Below are 8,883 nucleotides of genomic sequence, written 5' to 3'. Positions count from 1 at the left end.
AAAAAAAAAAACAAGTACAGAACAATGTGAATAGAATGTTCTCATTTATTTTTTTTTTTTAAAGAAACATTCTTATTTATTAGATTTGGAATGTATGCATCCTGTTTTAAATTTTATTAGTGGTTGCTTTTAAGTTAAAAATATTTCAGGCTGTATTTTTCTGATTATCACATTAAGGAATGAAATGTCAATTTATGGCTTCCTCTCATGGAAGATAAAAGACTTGTTCCCCATCCTCACTTCCCTCCTCTCTTTATTGGTTTAATCTGGTATTATAAACCTCGGTCTCTAGGAAGAATTTAGGGCACCCCTCACCACCCCTCTGGCTCTAGGAACTAAAAGGATTCCTAAAGGACCGTACCTGGGCCCTGGTGCTTGCAGTTTGTTTTTGATGCAATGAACAAAGGAATTTAAAGCTCAGAGTTCTTTCCTGGGATGTCCTTCTTGGCCCTCACAGCCTTGCCGAGCCTCTCTGCCTATCTGCCTCTGGGGTAGTCAGAGGGGCTGGAGCTGCCTCCTGCTTGGGAGGCCTCCCTTGCTCCTTCCTCCTAGAAAGTCAAAGGGAAACCTGAGTGGGGGTGGTGGTGGTTGTGGAGGGAACAAGCTGTAGAGCTGGCCTGGATCCTGGAAGGAAACCTTCCCGTTGCATTTGTCTTTGTGGCTCCTTTGGAGAAGCCTCTCAGCTGGTTTTAATCTTGGTCTCCGGCACCTACCAACGTAGGCCCCACACAGTGGCTGCACAATGGGCTCAAGCATAGCAACGATCTTGGGGATGGCGCAGGACCAGACAGTTTTTAGTTGTGTTGCACATAGGGTTACAATGAGTCGGAACCAACTCGATGGCACCTAATGACAACCACCACTACCACCACCTAGGTGAAAGGAGTTCTTGAAGCTCATGCCTAGCTCTGCCTATTTCACTGGGGTTTCAGGGCACAGCTCCAGCCTGAAACAGCAGGAATTCCCTCATGAGGTGGTACCGGGACATGAACCCCCTAGTCTCTCTGGCAGCCTTGGATCGAGCCAGGCAGTGCATTTTGGACAGAAGCACTGCTTTCCTTAATTATATTCTCAGTGTCAGTAGACCCTAAATATGTGTGTGTGGGAATTGTTTCAGACATAGGCTTTTCTATGAGCTGGAGATTTTACATAAGTGGCATAACAGAAACTTATTTAAAATCAAAACTGATTGTAGTCAGTTCTTAATTAAAAAAAAATTATCATTGAGTTGACTCTGACTCATGGTGACCTCATGTGTGTCAGAGTAGAACTGTGCTGTGTGGAGTTTTCATTGATTGGTTTTTTAAGATGCAGATCGCCAGATCTTTCTTCGGAGGCACCTCTGGGTAGGGGTGGCATAATTCACATCTGTGAGAGAAAAAAAATCATTCCATTCCTTTTACCGCCTGCAGAATTGTGCAGGTGACAGTGAAAGTTCAAAACTTCTGTCCCTTGGGACCCTGCAGTGGATGTCCATGGGGGGCTGACTCCGGCTGTGGGTTATTGGACGTAGGAGGCCCTGCAGTGGATGTCCGTGGGGGGCTGCTCCGGCTGTGGGTTATTGGGCGTAGGAGGCCCTGCAGTGGATGTCCGTGGGGGGCTGCTCCGGCTGTGGGTTATTGGACGTAGGAGGGCAGTCTGGAGCCAGGGAGGGAGTGGAGGGCTAAGTTACTCTAGACAATACAGTAAGGGGGATTTAGCCCCCCAGCCCCAATTGTAAAGCCCCTCTGTCTTTTCATACCTTCAGGAAAGTCTGCTCAACACCCAAATGTTTTGAACGAGTTTGTGTGTTTGTATTTTTTTTTTTTTTTTTGTAAAGAATGAAAAAAGGGAACTGAGTCCCAGACCTGGCACAGCTCAGAGCAGAAGGAAGAGACCAGCCTCAGGAGGTAAGATGTGAGTGAGATCAAAAGTCCCACAGAGCTGGAGTCAGAGCCAAACGGGACCATTAAGAGTATTACCCGTTGCTGTACAGTCGATTCCGACTCATAAGTGACCCCATAGGACAGGGTAGAACTACCCCATAGAGTTTCCAAGGAGCGGCTGGTGGATTCCAACTGCTGACCTTTTGGTTAACAGTCAAGCTCTTAACCACTGCACCACCAGGGCTCCGTTAAGAGTTTTAGCTAATGGAAATTTGCAGAAATCTTGGGAAGCCCATCGGGCTTGTGGGGGTCCAATCAGCTATTAAAACACGCCAAAGGAAAGGGTAGCTGCAGCTGACTTCCGATTGTCGCAGTGCTGTGTAACTCCAGCAGAACAGGGGCTTGATCCTGCAGATCCTGCTCTGTGGAGGTCCATTTGTTGGATGCTTCAGGAACTATCATGATATTTCTCTCTTTGCCTAATCTAAAAAACCAAACCCATTGCCACCGAGTCGATTCCAACTAATAGCGAGCTTATAGGACAGAGTAGAACTGCCCCATAGGGCTTCCAAGGAGCAGCTGGTGGACTCAAACCGCCAGGCTTCTGGTTAGCAGCTATATCACTTAACCACTGCGCCACCAGGGCTCCTTCTACCCAGGAGAAGAGCCGTTTAGAAGAGCCATTTTCAGTTCAGATGCCAAAAAGGGAAGCAAAACTTCCAAACAAAGGGCTTTGTCATGACCCTTCCCTCCCTTGGATTTGCATAGAACTTGAGGGTGCTGGTTAAAGAACCTGAGAGCTGCAGCCTCCCCAGCCCAGCAGTGGTGAGTAGGGAACATCGTTTGGGGTGGAGGGACAGTGGGCAAAACCTTCCATAAAGCCTTGGGACTTGACGACTGCTCTGACCAAGTACTGAAGCAAATATCAAGATGAATCAATGAGTGCTCTAAATCAAGAAGCTAAGGTATTGGGGCAGCTGGGATGGGACCAGAGTGAATTCAGCTCATGCCACACTGAACAAGGACTTGCTCGTTCCTTAGGGAGGAAGACATAGGCTGATGGAAGAACCTATTGTATAGTCTTACATCTGCTGTAATTCCAAAGGTAGAGGACAGTAGAGATCAGCAGGTCTTGACTGCCCAGAATGCATTCTCCCTTCTGAGGTAAGAGCATCTTGATTTTCCCTTGGGGAACCATCTCCTTCCCCATCCTTAGGCCAGGTTCTGATGGGTCAAGCCCATTCCTTGGCTCTAGGTGGAGGACACATGACTATGCCAATCAAAAAATAGAAGTTGGCATGGATGCGAACACCAAATCCAGGCCAATCAGAACTTTTGTTGGAACTATTGAGAAATGAACTCATTTCTTTTCCAGCTGCGTTGCCAAGCTGGTAGAATATAAGCCTCATGCTGCTGGTGGCCATCTTGCCACCCCGAGGGGAACCCTGCTGGAGAGTGAAGCTAACATAGATGAACACTTAGGTGCCAGATAGAAATGGAGACTAGATACATCTTTTGGGCTCTTGGATCTAACTATGCCTTTAGCTAGTCTAACATTTCATTTACATGAGCCTAGGCTTTCCTTTTTTTAATGAAAGTTTTATTTGGATTTTTATCACCAGCATGCAGAAGAGGCTCAATTAATCCACGTCATAAACTGTATATAGTTCTTATTACAAAGTGCAGTTCAGCCTTTCTCAACAGATCCGTTTGTCTTACAATGCTGAGTTGTAAGTTTAAGAACCAAATGAGACCGTGCATATAAAGAACCTAGCATTATCCTTGACACATAGAAAGAATCCAGTAAATGTTAACTACGGGAAGCAAGGAAGGAGGAAGAGAGGCACATGAGGGAGGGAGAGATATTGAGTTAAAAGAATCCTCAAGTCCTTAGGGTAATGATCACGGAACCCTCAAACCCCATCACACCCACCTGTTTTACATGCCCCTAGTGCCCTATACTATTCCCTTGTAACCCTCCATCAAAGTTTGTAATTACATGTTTATGAGATATTTTGATTAATGTCTCACTCACTGACCTGGCAATTCCAGAGGGCAGTGTTTTTGCTCACTGTTACATCCTAGCACCTAGTCCGGTATGTGGACATTCAGCAGACGTTTACTGGATGAATCGTCACATAGCCAAAAAAAAAAAAAAAAAACCCACTGCCGTCAGTCAATTCTGACTCTTAGCGACCCTATAGGACAGAGTAGAACTGGCCCATAGAGTTTCTAAGGAGCACCTGGCGGATTTGAACTGCCGACCTCTTGGTTAGCAGCCGTAGCGCTTAACTACTACGCCACCGGGGTTTCTAATAGAGTTACCCAAACTGGACTGACCTTTGATTATTGGGGTTAGGTTTGTGGCAGAATTGGCAAAATCAGGGAAAGTAGTCTCCATCCCCTGCATTACCCACACCCCAACACATACCTTGAGAATCTTGTCTCAATGAGAGTTAATTTCTATTTGGTTGTGAAACTCAAACCACTAGTTCTTATATTTTTATTGGACAGTTTTATCAAAGGATTAAATAGTGTGGTGATTGGCCTGGTATCTGGAAAGCCTTGCAGAGAAATGGGTCAGGTCTCTGCGTGATTTAACAAGCTCCTGTGTTTTTATAAAATCATCTCTTTAAAGGGGTAATCAATCCACCCTCAGGCTCGCTCAGAAAAGTGTTGGAAGCTGTAGGAAGGCCCGGAAGTTATGAGGGGAAGGTTCTGGAGGCTGGAGAAAACAAAATGCGGTAAAAGGTGGCCCTGGGGGTTAACTTGAAGCTCACTCCTTCAGCACATTTCTGCCCAAGCAGCCTTCAGCCTGGGCCCAAGCTGAGCGCCAGGGCACCGCCCTGACTAACACTTCTCGCCAGGACAAAGTGACAAGGCGTCCTCTTCCGAGCCTGCATTTCCTCCCTTCCCCCAGCCTGTTTTTCGTGGGGTGGGAGAGCATGTTTCCCAGTGCCCATGTGACTTCCACTGGCAAGTGACGATTACAGAGGGTTTACCAATCTATAAGACTGCCAAAGGCTTTGTGCTGTAATAATGCCTTTCCTGTTGCAAACTCTGGGGATTTTCTACTGTTGCCAATAGTTTTTCAAGTCAGCAATTACGGTGTGGATTATGTAATGGCTAGGTATTAAAAATAGAAAAGACTGGAGTTTGCGTCTGTTTTAACCAAATCAAAACAGAGCAAGAGAGGGGAGGAGGAGAAGCTGGAGGAGGGAGGGAAAAAAAGATACCATGTGACAAGAAGCAGTGAGATTGTGTCATGTGACTGGATAATCTAGCCCCACAATTTACTGTGCCCTTCTCCTGCCATTCATGGCCCAAGGGCCTGCATGCCCTCCCTGCCTCCTGCAGAGAGGGTGCCCTGAATGGAATTCCTAGTATGTGAGACCCACCCCCTCCCTACCCTCCCTACCCCCACCCAAGTCTGGGACTCTTGTGTCTTGATTTCCAAGGTTTTGGCTCTCAGCTTGTTTTTCTCGCTATAGTGGTAAAGTCAAGGGGGGCTTATGGGGGAATCTTTCAGCATCTTAAATCTGTATCAGTTCCTCGGTCAAAGCCACTCCAAATAAACATTCAATGTAATTTAAAACCATGTAGTTATTATGAAAACACAGCTTTAAGACAGACACCCCTAACCTTACCCTACTCCCCTACCTTCTACTTCTGTTCCAACTGGATTGCCACCCCTAAACTCTCATATAGTAATTCTGGGGCTACCACTAGGAGCCCTGGTGGCGTAGGGGTTAAGTGCTTGGCTGCCACCAAAAGGTCAGCAGTTCAAACCCACCAGCCACGCCATGGTAGAAAGATGTGACTGTGGCAGTCTGCTTCTGTAAAGATTACAGCCTTGGAAACCCTATGGGGCAGTTCTACTCCGTCCTACATGGTCACTATGAGTCGGAATCAACTCAATGGCAATGGGTTTTGTTTTGTTTTTTGGGGGGGTACCACTGGTTTGTTCTTGTGTGACTCCTTCCTATCCCCCACCCCCCTATTGCCATGTGGAAACCCCAGGTTTTGCTCGACGTGACTGGTCTCAAGATCGGGAAGGCACGTTTTTTCATTGTGCAAGGACAGGAACAGTCAAGGCTGCTGCCACCAAGACTGGTTAGTAAAGAGAGAAAGGTTACTTTTATGGGTTTAGAAGCAGGAAGTTCATATGAGTTACATCAGCAACATACTTAATCATACTAGGAAGACACAGTGGGGTTTACATATAACTTCATGCATCACATGTTCAGAAAATGGCAGTTAAACTCCACCCAGAGGTGGGCAAGTTACTAATTATGAAGTACTTAACGAGCTAAGAGGTTATCCAGAGTGTCAACAGGCTCCTAAACTGGTTTCTGCCGATTTCTTCTAGTTTGGGGCAGCAGTTAAGGAAAGGGGAGCCTGGATGTTAATATAAAGCTATGGGGTGTGTCAAGCCAGGGAACAAGGATATTAATGTAAAGCTTTGGGGCATGCCAAGCAAGCTGCTTGAGGCAGCCTGGGGATCTCTGTCTTACCCACCCTGAATTAAAAAATGTTTGTTTGTTTGTTTTGAGACCTATTAAGTACCTTTAAGGGCTTTAAAATTTTAGAGAAAATTTGCCAAGTGAATCGGAGACAGGGGGAATATTTTTGGAAGAAGGATTTCTAAGGGTCTGATGGATCACACTCAGACATACCAGGCTTCCTACTATGTTACCTCTGTGTAGGAGTACTCAGGTATGTAGGAATATCTGACTGGAACAGGATAGCTAACTCTGGTTTGAATCAAACTCCATATTGTTAGCTAGACTCCCATTTGAATCAGGCTTTAGCTTGACCAAAGCCTCTGCCTCTGCATTCCTGAGAATGTAGCCCTAAACTTTAACCTCTCCTAGTTTTGTTTTGTTTTTAGTGAATAAGGGTGGGTGAGAATGTGGGTGTTCCAGGAAGGATTTGCTGATGCTAAGAGAGACTACAATGTTTGTGGTCTCTTGCTACTCCTCCCCACTTTACAATTAGCTATATGCTGTCATGTGTTTACGTTCTCCATCTTACCATATAAAAAGGCTCATCTGTCCTTTGGAAGGTCAGAGCACTTGATAGATTTGTCTCTGCCCTGTGTTTCCCCAGTTTGTGAATTGTATTACCCTCAATAAATCTCTTTGCTTTTACTTTAACAGAAGTGAGCATTCTTACTCTTAGACACTTCCACAGAGGAGGTTTTGAGTTAAACACTTGATAAGTTTATAGCCCTTGAGTCTGCATCAGGCCTATGCAGAAAGCACCCTACTTCTTAGATCTTAGGTGGCAGGCAATTGTGGGGACTTTGAACAAGAAGCTCGCTAACTTCCAAAGACTGAACCCAAATAGACTGGGTGGGGGTTAGGGAGGGAGAGACCTGAAAGTCTGAATTTTCACTAGAATCAGTTGCAGGCAATATTAGAAAGTCGTGTCCTCATCATTACTTCCATCCACTCCCATACCTCCTTAGCACACTCCAGTCTCAGAGCCTTCATCTGTAAAAACCAAACTAAACCTGTTGCCGTCGAATTGATTCCGACTCATAGCAACCCTATCAGAGCTTCCCCGTAGGGTTTCCAAGGACCTGCTGGTAGATTCAAACTGCCGACCGTTTGATTAGCAGCCAAATGCTTAACCACTGTACCACCAGGGCTCCCCTTCATCTATACTGGGGTGGAAAAGAGTGCCCATAGCTCAGAATAATGCTGTCCCAGCTCCAGCCAACCTCACCCAGAGCTGTGCAGCCTAATGGAGTTGCAGTGAAAGGGAAAAAGCTAAAAAACCCCAAACCCACTGCGGTCAAGTTGATTCTGACTCGTAGTGACCCTAAGACAGTAGAAATGTGCGATAGAGTTTCCAAGGCTGTAAATCTTTACTGAAGCATACTGCCACATCTTTCTTCTGCAGAGCGGCTAATGGGTTCGAACCGTTGACCTTTCGGTTATCAGCCAAGTGCTTTAACCACTGTGCCACCTGGGTTCCTCCAGGGCAGTGAAAGGAAGAGAGCTTCAATTATAGGATTTTAGGCACCATTCAGTAGATAATAGGGGGGATCTAGGGACCTTTCTTAGGGCTTTTCAAAACATAGTACCCCCCTTAGCCTGAGAAGTGCCCATGATGTGGTACCTCTTTCTTAATCTTGTAGGTTTTTAGTCCCTGTCCACATTCTCACCAGAGGCTGATTTTGGTAAGGACCACCAAACACTACAGATTTCCTGGTATGCTCCGAATTTTAATTATTCCAAACCGACTATGTCTATCAGTGCACTTAAAGGTGCCTGGTGAAGTGTCCTGGCCTGAGGTGTGGTCAGTGTCATTGCAGCATCAGTTTTCTGTATCTGGACAGGTAGCCACTGGAGACCACCTGTGTTAGCATAAGCTGGCGGTCACAGGGAGTATCTGCCCTCCCAATCCCATCCCACCTCCCAGACTTTGGGCAGGATAGGGAGTCCACTGAAGCACTTGCCTTAGGGGCTGATTGGGCCTAGAATCAATTCAGTTCTAAATCATTGCAGAGTCCACAAAGGAACACTTTATACCTAAACTGAATTATCTTTTGGGGCTTCCTTCCCACCCACCCCATCATAGGACCATAGGGAAACATTGAAACTTGGTCACAGCATTGTCAGGTACACTGGTCATCCCCATTTTTTCTTGAAGGAAATTGCCTTTCTATCACCAAAATATTTAATGGATCCCACCCCCATTAAACACACATACATACACACACAAACACACACACATGCACACCCATAGTGGTGGTGTCTGTTGTTTGAGATAATACTAATGGCCACAATGTGGTATGGAAAGAGTAATACATTTAAGTAAATATAATTTTTAATCACCCAACTGCTTTGACAAATTCAAGGCACCCAAAACCAAGCAGTGTTTATATATGGGGGACATTTATTGGGGCTACAGGTAGTGCACTAACTCTTGCATTAACTCCAGTACAAGGGCTCGGAGCTAGACAATTACGATCCTTTACTACATCGCCCCCCACGATCCCTTCTCTGCC

At 45.8% G+C, this 8,883-nt stretch overlaps 1 protein-coding gene across 10 annotated transcripts in view; it reads left to right on the top strand.

The window, feature by feature from the left end:
• The window catches only part of ASPRV1 (aspartic peptidase retroviral like 1), an 88,425-nt gene continuing 79,542 nt past the window's right edge, over positions 1 to 8,883 (top strand). For 8 of the 10 annotated variants that reach the window (XR_010317933.1, XR_002786689.2, XR_010317932.1 and 5 more), the window contains exon 1: positions 1 to 3,029. The gene's annotated coding sequence lies outside the window, so the exon portion shown is untranslated. The remainder of the gene's footprint in view (positions 3,030 to 8,883) is intronic. The other 2 variants (XM_023552729.2, XR_002786688.2) reach the window with 2 other exon arrangements.

This window comes from Loxodonta africana, chromosome 15 (genome assembly GCF_030014295.1).
Source record: "Loxodonta africana isolate mLoxAfr1 chromosome 15, mLoxAfr1.hap2, whole genome shotgun sequence".
Classification (NCBI taxonomy): Eukaryota; Metazoa; Chordata; class Mammalia; order Proboscidea; family Elephantidae; genus Loxodonta; species Loxodonta africana.
This window is presented reverse-complemented; position numbering and strand designations above follow the sequence as displayed.